At 38.0% G+C, this 14,958-nt stretch overlaps 1 pseudogene; it reads right to left on the bottom strand.

Annotated features, from left to right (window-relative positions):
- The window catches only part of LOC124985536 (uncharacterized), a 282,243-nt pseudogene that overhangs the window by 19,490 nt on the left and 247,795 nt on the right, over positions 1-14,958 (bottom strand).

Here is a 14,958-nt window from a genome sequence, read left to right as displayed (position 1 = left end):
GTGTCTTACTTTCTTTAGGTTAACAGATTAGATGCTTCTGTTTCCTGTGTGGTTTCTGGGACAGCACTTTGTACATGGTAGACACTTTGGGTGAAGCAACCTCATTCTAACTTGAGCTCAAAAAGTGAATGTTCTTGCTACTCTCAACAGATTATGGGCTCTATGCTTTTTTCAATGTCTTAAGGTGGACAATGGAGAGTTACCCCTCTCAGCTGAGGTCACCCACCTCTCCCAGGACCAAATCAGAATATTCAGGACTGAATATAATGAAAAATACATTCCAATCATCATTTGTCCTAATAATTATTTAGAAAAAAAAAAACTAAAGGAAGTCTGGAAGATTTTGATGTTATTGATTGGAGGAATGGGTTTTAAAGGATTGAGAAATATGTTCTTACAGCATTTCTTAGCTGCCTGGTCTGCTATGCAATGTGTAATCAGTGTGAGTTTTCATATACATACACACTGTGCCTCTGTATGTGAAAGCAATTCCATCTGAGTCAATAAAACTTAGTTGCCAAAGAAGTTTCAACTACAGCTTCTGCCATGCAATAAATTATCCTTTAGGAAATCTCAGGATATAGAAAAATCTATAGGCTATGAATCCAAATTTCAATTGTAAGCATAATAATAATGCAAAAAATTCAAATCCTAGCTTTAAAATTTTACTTAATATCTCTACTAAGCAAATATTTGGAGTCTATAATGTTCTACCACAATGAATAGAATACATTATGTGTAATCATATATAATATTTACTTATAAAATCATTTTCTTATCTGTTTTTAAAAAGTGCATGGCAATAATACCCCTGCAATTAAAATTACTTAACAATAATCAGGTTCTAGATACTGTTTTATAATATTTTACAGGTTAAGTATTCCTTATCCAAAACGTTTGAGAACAGAGTTTTTCAGGTTTTGGATTTTTTCCAGATTTGGGGATATTTGAATACATAGAAGCCTAAACATGAAATTCATTCATAGGTCGGATGAATCCAATATTTAAGCAAAATATCACATCTATTGATAAAGTTTCCCCAACAAAAATGTTGAATGTTTCATACATACCCTGAAGGTAATTTTATTCAACATTCTTAGTGCAGCTGCATTTTAACTGCAACCCATCACTGGAGGTCAGGTATGGAAATTTCTGCTTATAGCATCTTGGCAGGTTTTGGAGCATTTGGATTTCAGAATTTCACGAGGGATGTTCAATTTATATATGTCCATTCTCAACAGGCATGATTGTAGCTGGTCTAAAACTTTACGTTCTGCAGACTAAATGAACTGCACAACTTCAGTGTCATGATAGGGTTAAAAATCGAATTACTGGTTGGGGCAAGTTAAGATATATATCCAGAGATTCTGTAGCTGTCTGTGGTGCTGAATTCAATGAAAGTGTGCCAAATAACACACAATGTAACAGCTCTCTGGAGCCCTCTTTGCTCTCCTTATCTTATGTACACAACATAGATAACTATCAAATTTTATTCTAATATATAAACAAGACCATATTCAGAACATCCTCTTTTTAAACAGTAGATGCTATTCTATTTCTATATCGCTTGAATAAAAAGAGTTGAAATGCTGTTATTTTTCATTTACAGAGGACCAGGAGAGAAAGAAACAGTTTTTCATAGGTCAGATGAATCCAATATTTAAGCAAAATATCACATCTATTGATAAAGTTTCCCCAACAAAAATGTTGCATGCTTCTCCAAAAGAAGTTTCACTTATACTTGCCAACAAAAAGCATTTGTTTTCCCCGTTAAAATACAAATCCTTTATAGAACAGAAATTCACCTGCAAAATTCAGGGTGTTTACTCCATGCCTATTCTAGTTAATATTTACTTTGTTTTTTGGTTTTTCTTGGATGGTATTTTCTCTTACGTGGATATGTTTATGTTGCCAGTTGTTTTTAAAAGTGAGCTTGTATTGTATCAAAAAGGGTAAAAATATAGCTAAATCCCTTAACTCCACCCCAAGTAATTGAGTTTAATGTATATTATCTCAGACTTTTTTTAACACTCATGAAATGAGTTCTATAACTCTAATTTTTTACTTTCATGTCCGAGCCTTCTTCCCATACAAGTAGTAAATACATGCAGTAAATAATCATTTTTCATGATCACTTGTGCCATAATTTACCCATCACTTTCGCTATTTTTGAACTTCAGTTTGTTTTCAGGGTTTGCCTTTTTTAATAATTCTTCCCGGCATGGACACTGTAATGTCACCCTTTATTTCCTTCAGATATATTCCTAAAGGTAGAATCCCTTCGTAAAATGGTATGCACAGCACATTCACATCTTACAACAGAACTCTAAGCTCCACCAGGGAGGTTTGTTTTGTTGCCAGGAGAGGCTGACACGTAATGACTGCCCTTTAATTATCTGATGAATAAATACATAATGCCCTCAAGGACAAAAGTGTCAATCTCCATCCTATCCCTGGACTTCCCCACTTCCTGCTCTAGCCCCTCCCTTGAAAAACTTTGTAATTAGAGTGACCATATCATTTATCGTTCAAATGGGAACATTTTTTTCTTGCTCAGGAAATTTTTCTTCATTTTTTTACTAAACTCTAATTTACAAACAGCAGAATTCACCATTTTTACTGTACAGTTCTGCAAATTTTGGCAAACACAATCCTATACCTCACCCCACCACAATCAAGATGCAAAACGGTTCCCTGGGCTCAAAACAAACCTTTTAATCCCCAGCCTCCATCTGGTTTCTGTTACTATAAATTTGCCTTTTCCAGAACATTCCTCCCATGTAACTATCCAGCATGTGGCCTTTGTGTCTACCTTCTTCCATCCAGGAGGTTGGGTCTGTGTACAGTTTTTTCCTGTCTAGGGTAGAAGAGGATTCCACACTTCACATCAAGGTCTGTTCCACTCCCATGTGAGAGACCCTCAGTTGTTTCCAGGTTTGGGTAATTATGAGTAAAGCTACTATAAACATTCATCCACAGGTTTTTGTGTGTGAAACTGGAACACTTTTGAGAGTTCAAAATGCTAAGTCAGAGGAATGCCTCATGGACACTGGACAGAGGGTCAGTCCCCATTCAGAATGCACTTCTCACCTCCCGAGATGATCTGCTCCTCCTGCTCACTTGCTGTCTGTGATCTGCCTTCCCTGAGTCCTGTAGGGGACCCCTTGGGACAGGCAATGCCACCTCTCCATTGGCCACTCCACCTCCAAGCCCACAACTGCCCACTTCCCATTACCATCTGTTGTTTGTTCGTTGTATTATTATATTTAATCTTTATAACAATCTTTGAGCAACATTGTTATTCAATTTTACTGACAAGCAGAGAGATGCTAAAAGAACTCTGAAAGTAACTAGAAGTGCTGGAATTTGAACATGCAGTCTATGTCCTTTATCAAGCCACCATAGAATCATCAGGTTTCAAAATTAATAGGAAAAAAAAAGTCTTGCTATTTTATTTTTACTTTACCTCAAGCAAAATTGCACATCATTTCACATGGTATTTGGTCACTTATAGTTCTTCATTTTGCATATCTCTGAAGTGAAATTATTTTTAACTATTATATTACATGGTAAATCTGGAAGACAGGCTATTTGTAAATTTCAGATTTTGTCAAAGGGAACTGAGATATTAGAAATTGAAGGATGTGCTCCAAGGTATTAGGGCCAGAGGAAAGACCCCTTGCCTCATGCCCAGTTCATACTCCCAGTCTCTTGTCTGGGTTATTGGTGCCACCATCTCCCTCACCACCAAAGTCAGAAATCTAGAAACTTCCTTGGATCCTAGAACTAGAAGAGGGGAACCTGAAGGCCTCAAACACGAAGAAATAATAAACATATAAGAAGACAGACATGCTAATCACTACAATTTGATCATTATACCTTATGTATATATGTATTAAATTATCATTCTTTTAACTATAAATATACAAAATTATTATGTGTTATTTTAAAGAAAAATTTTTAAATGAATGAAAAAGCAAGAGCCATTCTCCCTCCACCAGCACATTTCCAGGCTACAAACCCTCCAATAGCATCCTTGCCCTGAACTCTCTGATCCTGTGAAAATTCCCTCACCTGCTGCCACTCTCACCAACATTTGGCCCTAGCCGCAGGGACCTCCCGTGCCAATGCCTTTCTGCCTGAGTCTGCATTGCTGTCCTCGTGGCTCGGCACACTCCATGTTTGACTCTACACTTGGTGGGACCCTTCTTACAGTTCAGATCTCAGCTTAAATGTGCCCTTTCTCAGCAGGTTTCCCTGGGTGTCATCCTCTACCCCCAATCCCAGCCCTTTGTCAATTATTTCACAGGCTTTATCAGGTATTCTCTGTCTTGCCTGTTGGTTCATTGTCTTTCTCACTTACTAAATGAAAGCTCCATTAAGATAAAGATAAGTCCTGCTCACCAAGATCCTAGTGAACAGACTAGTATCCAGCATACTGTGGACACTCAATAAATATTTGCTGAATGAATTAATAGGGCACCATCATTGAATCTTTCCAAATTTACTTAGCTCTCTGGGTAATGCCATGCTGAGAATATATTCATCACAGAGTCACTAAGTGCTAGAGGCAGGAGGGAACTGAGAACACAATCCTCTCATTTTGTAGCTCAGGAAACTGCAGACTGAAGAGGCTGCATGATTTACTCAAGCCCTAGTTATGGACCCTATGCAGGGTGCGGGTAAAGCTCCTCATGTCCCAGTCTAGTGCTCACCCACCTTCTCAGACCTGGAACAGGCCTCCTGGGTTAGGAATGTAAGAAAAACAGGCAACATAGATATAGGACTCAAGGCTCTGAGATGGACCTAATTTATTGAGTATCCAATGAGTATTTAAAAGCATATAGCACAAGAAACAATAGGAAATAAAACATAAAGAAGAGTCCTAATCTTACAGAAATTGCAAATTCCTGAAGGGAAAGGATATAATTATATAAAACTAATGACGATGGTGATAAAAGCAAGTCAGTTGTGTAATAAAATGTGCCATTAAACAGAAATACCAAGCACCATACCATGACGAAAAGGAGCTAGAAATTCCAGTTGAAAGGGCATCTTTGGTTCTTCTTGCTCTGTGTGTGTGTGTGTGTGCACATGTGTGCGTGTGTGTATATACAGTTTTACAAAGACTCAAGTTGGACCCCTGGCACACAATCCAGGGGGGTGCCTTGTTCAGAGCCTGGTTGTTCGCTTTGCAGGTGATGCTGGAGTTGCGTGACCCCACTGTTGGCCCAGTTACCCACTTCCTTAATCTCTATTTACTTGCTATTCCCCCAGTGGTGAAGTGCAAAGGAAAGGAAGCCACTATGAAACTCAAATCTGTCATACACTGCATGCTCTAAAAAGGATTTTATGAGGAAAGAGGGCAAAATAATACCTAAAACGAGGTCTGGGGATTATCTATGGATTTCAATTATCTTTGCAATCCCTATCTTCTTTGCCAGAAAAACTGGGAGTTATCTCTTCTGGCGAAGAAGGAATAAATTTTTTTCACCTGGTTTAAATGATTGACGGTTTCAAAAGGCAGCAAGAACACTGCCCTGACCATTAAGAGCTTGTGATAAATTCTCTGCCATGACTTTGGGAGACAGGTGAGAGGAGTTAACCCATTGAAGATTAATATGCTATCTACAAAAACACTAGATGAGATGGGAACTGTTCCAGTAACAGTATTTTGTGTTTGTGTTTACTAAAATGAGATCAAAAAAAGAGACATGAATTCCAAATCTAGACAAAGGCAAACAATTTTTGAATTACGGAAAGAAAATATATTTAGATAGAGTTCTAGTAATTGGATCTCTAGGGGCTAAATCAGAAAAGGTTTCTATTTTAGTCACTTTGGAGGAGTGGGCAGCAGTTGTTTAAGAATGAACTTCAAATGTCTGATCGCAGGCCATGAGCTCTTCCCTTCTGCAGCAGATGCTTGGGCCTATTAACTCAACCTGGGTGTTTCACAGTCTCTGCTACCCAGGAGACTCCTGAATACAACTGAGGCTAGACTCACACTTAGATTTAAAGTATGTCCTTATATTTATTCACCTGGTCTAGTACCAATACAACAGGGTAATAGTTCATTAATTTTTTCCTTCCTCGTCTTTAACCACACATACTTTCAATAATCCCAACAAACTCTGTTCCTTTCTTTCCTGCCATTGATGCAATGGTCCAGCCTGTCTCCTCTGCAAAGTGGATAGGCTAAATCAAGCAGCCACAAGAATTTCCCCAAATCTACCTGAGCAGGGAGGGAGGGAAGTTGATTTCTAAGGGGCAGGGGGCTGGTTATGGGGAGGAGGGGGCTAACTTGATACACACTGGGAAAAAAAAAAAAAAGATAGTCTCTCAAACTCTGCTACTGAGCTCTGCTCCACCCAGCTTCTCCAAGAGGGCTCCCTTTATAGCAGTAGGAATGCTTGACTCTCCTGTGCACCAGGGCCCCACAGAATGTATTCATGGAGGAGGCAGCACATGACCCCTGCTTATCTATGGGACCACAGGCTATAATCCTCAGGGATCATGTGCTATCTGAAAGGAGGAAAGAAATATTGCTAACATTATCAGCAATAAAGCGATGATCACCCAGAGCTCAAAGCCTGCGCTAGGTCACTGTCAACAGGGCTCCTTCAAATTTCTCTCCTTTTTTTCCCAGAAGGTGAATTTCTTTTATCTTGCATCAAAAGTTCATAACCTTTCTTCTGTCAAATAAACCAGATGGCTAGAAGGATTAAGCTAAATATTTAACACCATGATGCTGCCTGAGACAAAAAAAGAAGGTCAAAAAGAAAGAAAATAAATTAATGGCACAAGTGAGTGCAAAACTTCCAACTAAGTGGAAATGTATACACTTTCATGTCCCAGGACCTTTCATAAGTGTGTCTGTATTTTCATTAGTTACACTATGTAAAGAACAAGGCATTTGTGGATCGGCATGCTTGAAATATCTTTATCTCTCTCAAGGAAGATAAAAAGAAATGAAGAAAAATATAAAGGGAAAAAGTACATTATACAGTCAGGAACCAACTCAACCTGAAAACATGGAAGAAAAATAAATGATAAATATTAGGGAGATTGATGGATTTTTCTGTTCAGATAAATGAATAATATCATCTTGGTAAATTTGTAAGAATCCTCCCACATTTCACCAAAGCTTAAAGGAAAATAGTGAAAAATACCTATATTCCAGAGAAAATTTAAGAATGCTTTTGAAAACAGCAACTTGTTGACAATGTGTTGAATAGCCTCCCATCAATAACCCCGGGTTAGGAAACTAACTGCCTTGCTAGTGTTTTCAGGAGGGGACTGAAGCTTTGCACACACTTGTCAACGTGGATAACTTCCCTAAACAACAAAAAGCAAATATTCCCAATACAAACCCGAATAAGGATGAATTTGAATGGTGTGAATTAAATATGCAAAACCACAGCTTAAAAATCTACCATTAAATAAAATTCCCAAACTCTTCCATTTTAATCAAAGACTCAAATAAATGTCATAATGCTTATACTTATCTCTTAAATAAAACAACTTAGAAGTTAATTATTCAATTCTGCTTCATGATGCATAATCACATCCTTACACGTATGACATGTACGCACACATGTTAGGCATGGAATGGGAACATAGATGCTAGTGGACCTGCTGTGTGTTTCTTCACACAGGGGCATCATCAACCCAGATAGTTCTCCATGCAGTAGCTGGAACTAGCATGTCCACACACTGACTACTGACCAGAGGAATCTGTTTAAGGTCCAGTATTTGTGCTTGAATTAGTCAGTTTTGCATTGTCATAATGTATTGGATTAGTCAGCTTGTGTTACCATAAGGAAATATCTGAGGCAATTAACTTATAAAGAGAAAGGTTTATTTTGGTGTATAGTTCTTTGAGTTTTGATAAATGTATAGGGAAAGCATAATATAATCAAAATACAAAATAGCTGTATAACCCCAGAAAACTCTCTCAGGATATTCCTTTGTAATCAGTCCCTCCCCACAACCACTAGCAAATATTGATAAAGTACTTTTCCCCAGAATGCCATGTAATATTATCATAGCATGTCACCTTTTAAAACTGGCTTCTTTCAGTTTTAATATGAATGAATTTAAATTATATTATTATATTATTAGTATTACTGATATTGTTATATTAATACAATTGATTTGATATGGTATCACATTTATTATATCAATATTATTAATATTAGTATAGAATGCACCTTGTATCTAAGATTTATCCATATTATTACATGTATCAATAGTTCTTCCATTTTTATTGCTGAGTAATAGTCTATTTCATGACCATAGAAAGTTTTAAAATTCATTTATCAGTTGAAAGAGGAAAACATTTTTAAATTCTAATTAATTATCTCAGAGAGAGAAGAGTTTCTGTAAAGCAAAATAATGTGTTATAGAAAAGGACATAGAATTCATTTAATTGAATAGAAGAAATTAGAAATATTACAATTGAGATGTTAAAAATTAATAGGCAGTTTTAAGGACTTTAAAAATAAAATATAGAAAATCTCTCAGAAAGTAAAACTCTCCAAAAGAAGAAATTAACAGAGAAAAGATGAAATGATTACAGGATCTATCTAGGAATTCTACAATATAAAAGATATGCAGAGGGGGAAAGGAACAGAGAAATGAAGAAGATAATTTTATCAAAGAAACAAAACAATAAAATTCTCAACACTAAAAAACACAAGTCTCCAGATTTAAAGGACCACAAGGGCATAGGAAATAAAAATACTGAAAAGGACTACACCAAGTAATTTCAGGGCCTTAAGACTGAAAGAAAGTCCTATCCATCTTCCATGGAGATAAAATACATTACAAATAAAAGGAATCACACTGGCAACAGATTTATGAATAGTAAAACAAACATTCAAAGGCAAGGGACTCATGGTAATGCTGTAGAAATCATGATTTTAACCTAGAATTCTACAGTTTGCTAAACTTTTGCCAAGAATGAGTATAGAATAAATACCTTTTCAAATATAAAATAATTCAAATACAGTGATGCACTGCTTAATAATAGATATAATCTGAGAAATGCATCATTAGACATATTTCATTGTTGTGTGAACATCATAGAAGGCAGTGACCCAAACTAAGATAACTATGATGTCACTAGGGGATATAAATCTCATGGGATGACATTATATATATGGTCTGTCATTGGAAGAAATGCTATTACTAGGAATCATTTCTATTCTTGCTAGAGAAAATCAGGATAACTCATTCTAGGATCTCCATGTAAGTAACAGTCCCACATCAGAGGCTTGTGCCTATCGAGACTTACATGTGTCCCCAGAGAAAGAGACCTCATGGGAGCTGTGCTTGTCATTATTATGTGGCAATGATTGCATATTTACATTTCCTAACTACTGAAGAGTGTGCTTCTGGAAAATAATGATGTAAAGAAATAAAGAAGACAGAGGAGCCAGGACGGGTGGGCCGAAAGAAAACAGGTGGTGACTAGGCCCAGAAATGAATCAGTTCAGACTGGATCAGAGGTTGTAGAAAGTGGATCCAGTGATAAAAAATACAACTGATAGCTTTGAGGGGTTTGGATATTTGTGTTTAGTAAGTGTTCTGCAGAATTTTAGAACTCTTTCCTCCAAGTATAGAAGAGGCTAATGCTTGTCTGCCTAAGATCAAAGAAACCTTCCCTAGGAGCAATGGGCACAAGCTTTTCCTTGAAGGACAGGGAGGATCCTGGAGATTGGTTTGGCATAATCTGGACTTGCTAATTCAAGTAGTAGAGGAATGGACACAGGAACAAGATCAGGGATCAGCCAGCACAAAGGAAAAGGAAATGGCCAATGGGCAGCAGCTAGCAATGACTGCTTCATGTGGCATGTATTAACCTTAGAGGGGGAATTTATTTTAAGTTACATGAATAAAGATCATCATAGCATGCTAGCAATTTTCAAATATTAGTTACATATGTAAATAGTTACTGCTGACATACAAATTTTGAAATTCTGGGGGAAGGAGACAGGAAAAGGATTGTACAGTGAAAAACTGAATTCTGCACTGCTGCAATGAGAAACCACTCGCAAATGTCCAAAACCGATGTTTAAAAACCATAATACAAACAGAACACGTTCTTAGAATAGTGACACTAGATATTGGGAAAAGCAGCAAAATGATTTGGACTCTGTGGCCTCTGAGGAGTGGGACATGGAATGGAAAGGAAAGGATGGCAGTTTCTTGTTACAAGGCTTTTATCACCAAATTAAGTTTAAAAATTTAATTTCTTATGGAATAGTTAGAGAAAACTTCAAAGTGTGAAGATTTAGACCATTCCAAGGAAAGACTAAAACTACCAACTGATTAAAAAGATTGACTTTGCAAGTTCCCAGTCTAAATTGAAATTTAAAATTTAAGGCGTCTGGGGAGATCATTATATTGGTTGCCTGGAGATGCTACAGGTTAGATGTTCTTGTTGAAATGATGGGATAACTGGAGCTGAAACAAAATTAGCAGGAGGGATGGGTTGGTTTGGAGCAGAGCAGACCCAGGGTTTCCCAGTGGCTGAACAGGCAAATCGAGATGCAGATTCCTTCTGTTCCTGAGTGCCAAAGAAGGATTTTGAAGAAATTCTGAGCTGGATAAATGAAAATGAAATCACAATGTCACACACAATGTCGTGTGCTTAGACACCTCTGAAGCAAATTTTAAGATTTTCCAGCTGCCTGTGGAGCAGCATGTGAATTATCCAGCATGTTCTATCTGGTAAGCATGTTCTCTCCCTATCCTGTTTTAAAGAGTTAAAACCTGTCTGTCTATCATCAGGTCTCCCAGAATGCTTTCATAAGGACCACTATAAACACAAGGACAGGAAAGGGGGTCTGCTAGATTAAAGAAAGGAGAAGGCGGCACCCTCTGTCCTCCTCTGGCTATGTGCTAACTCACTAATCTCATCCTGTCTCCTTGTCTGCAGTTTAATGCCACTAAAAAGAGTGGCTTGTGAGGACAAGAAGAAAACACATCTAACACACCCATCACCTGGTGGGTATTACATAACAGGTAGTATTGTGCCGCTGCACCAAAAAACACGTGCGGACTCACTGCTACATGGCTAACTGGACTTTGGAAGCAGGTATACCCACAGAGCAATAAAGGGTTTTGCTGCTGCTGCTTTTGCTGGTTCCCACCTCTTCTGGTAGAAGAGTCTGCACTTCCCCTTTGCAGTAGCTTGGCGCATCCTCCTCTGGTTCCTTGCCTTTTCTTTTGCTCATTTTCAACCCAACCCTGGAGATGACCTGTTATGTTATGTCATGTTATGTCATGTTATGTCACACCCTTCTCTCCATTCTATAACTTGCAGAGCCCATCAATGCATAATAAGTTTTCATCTCCGTTCAGAGATGGGGTCTTTACATAGAAAAGAACCGGGGAGTATCTTTTAGACAGAACTGGTTTTAATCAGAAAAAAAAAAAAATTGTTACTATGGACCATCTGCTAGGACATAAAAATAGGCTTGTTTTGAAAAAGCTAATAAAATAATACTATCCTTTTTCCATGATATCTCCATGGTGCATGTTCCTGGAGAGCAGATTCTGTACTTAACAGTACCCCAGTACAAACAAGGACTTGAATGAATGCAGTGCAGTAGGTTAACAGTACTAGGTTCATTTAAATAATAAAGAGCTGAGTTTCAAGATATTGTATCCTGACTAGAGAATAGTAACACAGAGCCCACATTGTGCCTGATTCACACTTGCCAAAGTCAATTCAGAGGCCCCAGCTGGATGTGGCCAAGGCCACTGACCCCACTCTCTCTGCCTGTGCCTCACCCACAGCACTATCCTTTCCTGTCTTTATTTCTTATGGTTAATTTCTGTATATGCCTCATTCATATACCTCCCTGCCTACTTTATTTGCATGACTGGCTAGTTCTTTAGCGTAGGGTCCTTGCCTATAGATCCCTGCTGGCCCCAGAATTTTCACCTAAAAGACATTCAACAAACTTCCCAGATAAAACCTGTCATTTCTGATTTTGAAATGGGCAAATACTATATCATCAAAGCCATGCCTGTGAATTCCAGCCCCACTCTGCCTGTTGGGCTGGCATTACTTCTCCAAAGAAGTCCCATGCCCCCTTCAACTCCATAGAGGCCTTCACAGGAACCCTTGGTCAGAACACTGAGCTCTAACCACCTCCATAGGAACTCTGCCAAAACAAGGTTAATCTGTCTACTCAGTACTGACTGGGTACCAAAGTGCCAAGGGTGACCTAGGTACTAGGAACAAAGAGGGCTAGGGCAGGAATCCTCCCTGCAGACAGGCCCTGTGGTCTGTAAGTCCATGGATCCCTGTGGTCTGATCAGTTGCACCAAGGAACAGGTGACAGGGAGGTTTCTCTTATAGTTCCTTTTGTCCTTCTTTGTTCCAAAGAACCTGTTCAACAGGAACTAGACACATTCCTCTGAACTCCTGTGCATCTTATTTAGTCTTTTTTATTCTTTTCTCATGATTCTTATCTCTTTATAATGGATATAACTATTGACTACATCCTTGTCTTTTCTTCTAGACTTTCAAGTCCTAGAGACCAGGATTTCAGCCCTGTTCACCACCGTATCTGTCATAATACACAGCAAAGTGCTTCATTCAGGACAGTTTTCAGTTCATATTTGTTAAGAGTTGAACTATTACTGCTTAAGGGGTACAAAAAACTAAAACACATCACTTCCTAGCAAACTTATAATTTCCCGGCAAACTATATAAACAAATATGCTGAAGTATTACATTAGGTAATTCTGATGATACAATCAGATATTCTGTTTGGGAAATTACAAACTTGTTTTTTATTACATAACGGATTTATATTTTCTTTCTCATTTTTGCCTACTTTGTTATCAAGGTAATAAATGCCAAACTTCAAGGATCTATTTTGCAAACATTCATTTAAGGAATAGAATTGTGAAAAGGTTTATCTATCACACAAGTAAGCATTTATCTAAGTAAATACTACTCATTGGGAATATTTTGAATACTTTTCAGAGAATGCTATAGAGCTGAACTTGAATCAATGTAGTAAGTTATGACCAGCATTTTAAGAAATGAGAATATAATGGAAAATATTAGTTGCTCACATTTCCTGGGTAAGAATTGTTTCCTGAAGCCTTTTCAGTTAAATGTCTGTATGTCCCTGTGTGTACATGGATGTACATATGCATGCACATATATTCTATTTGGGCTACAGACAAAAATGTTCAGCAACAAGTTGTAGGATAATTCCGGCTGCTGGGAACCAAACCAAGTTCCTACTTTCAGGCAATTCTCAATGCTGTCAGTCTAGCCAGATGTAAGGAACCTATATTATATTAAAGAAGCAAAATGAGGTTGCTCCTCATCCTTGTTTTCCCCTGGGGAAGCCAGCCAGGCTGGGTCAAGTGTCTGCTCTCACTTGAGATTTTGAATCTCAAGCATTTGACCTAGGGATCTTGATGATGGTGAGAGTGGATATGAGATGCCCAGTGAGTGGCAGCTGCAGCAGCTGTAACCACCAATGGCAGCCTGCCCAGCAGTGGAGGTTATACCAGGGCAGAGCAGGGGTCAGCAGAGCATCTTGTCCTCACTTGTCCTGCTGCCTCTGCTTGGGGTTCCCTGGCTCTTGCCCTTCACCCAGGGAACATACACAGCCTTTCTCTTCTGCTCGGAGTTACCAGACAGGGTTTCTCCTACTCACAACTGTGAATCTTGAATGTTAAAAATATCATGCTTGGGAATTAGGCCCCATTCTATAGGATACTGGAAAATGATAGTTTTAAACAAGAAGGATGCCATCTGGTGAGGCCGTACTGTATCAACTGGATTAAGGATCAGAGTCAGCAAAGAACAAATACACTACTGGCCCAGACCAGGATACAAAGGAGGACTTGAGGGCTGGGTATTTAGCTCAGTTGGTAGAGTGCTTGCCTCGCAAGCACAAGGCCCTGGGTTCAATCCCTAGTACCTGAAAAAAAAAAAGAGGAGGACTTGAACTAGGACAGGAAGTGTTAAAGAGAAATCCCATTAACACCTTCTGCATGGACTACACTTCAAAGGCACCGAGTAGAAAAGAGGCAATGCCAACGTGTAAGTGAAAAGATGAATAAAGACAGAGCAGCACACAGTGGAAAGCACTGGCTCCAAAGCCAGCCTCCCTGCACTGGAATCTAGACTTACCAGCTGGATGAACTTGAGTTTATTACTTGATCTCTCTGTGCCTCAGTTCTGCCATCTGTAAAAGGGAACAATAACAGTATTTCACTCACAAAACATTTTTATGAGAATTAAAATTGGTTAATATATACAAAGGTCTTAGAAAGGAACTAGGCAGGATGTAACTTCTAGCTAATTTGTGTACAATGAATCAAAATGCAGTCTGTAAAAAATTAAAAGATAAATTAAAAAAAAAAAAGACTTAAAAATCACCCCATATGCTATAGCAAACTTGTTGCTCAGGTCTACCTTGGGTAGTGAACTCCCAGTCTGTTGTTTCTGGACAATTTTAACTCTATTTTAGTTATCCACAGTTCTGCAGATAAAGCTTTTTGCAAAGGACCTGTGTACCGTCAGAGCTTAATCTTCAAATATCTCGCTCACATTACTATTTGTGAATTTATCCACTGCTAAAATTCAATGATAATTTATTATCTAGTATCACTGGAGAACTAAGTGTTCCACCTCAGTTAATTGTCTAGCAACTGAAACATATCTAAGGCAATGTACTCAAAATTTGAATTATGCCAAAAGATAGCTTGTAAAATACGTGGTACAATTTCCTACTATCTGCAATTTGCATCAATTAATGGTGATGTATTCTTTTCATGGTGACCATTTTGGACTCATGCTACAATAATAGTGATGGTTTTAGGAATTAACTACTATACTTTTAAGATCAGTTTGCCCCTAAATTATCAACTCAAATACAATTGTATTGTAGTCTTTGTATGTTTCTTTAACTTTCC

The sequence above is a fragment of the Sciurus carolinensis genome, chromosome 5 (genome assembly GCF_902686445.1).
Source record: "Sciurus carolinensis chromosome 5, mSciCar1.2, whole genome shotgun sequence".
Classification (NCBI taxonomy): Eukaryota; Metazoa; Chordata; class Mammalia; order Rodentia; family Sciuridae; genus Sciurus; species Sciurus carolinensis.
This window is presented reverse-complemented; position numbering and strand designations above follow the sequence as displayed.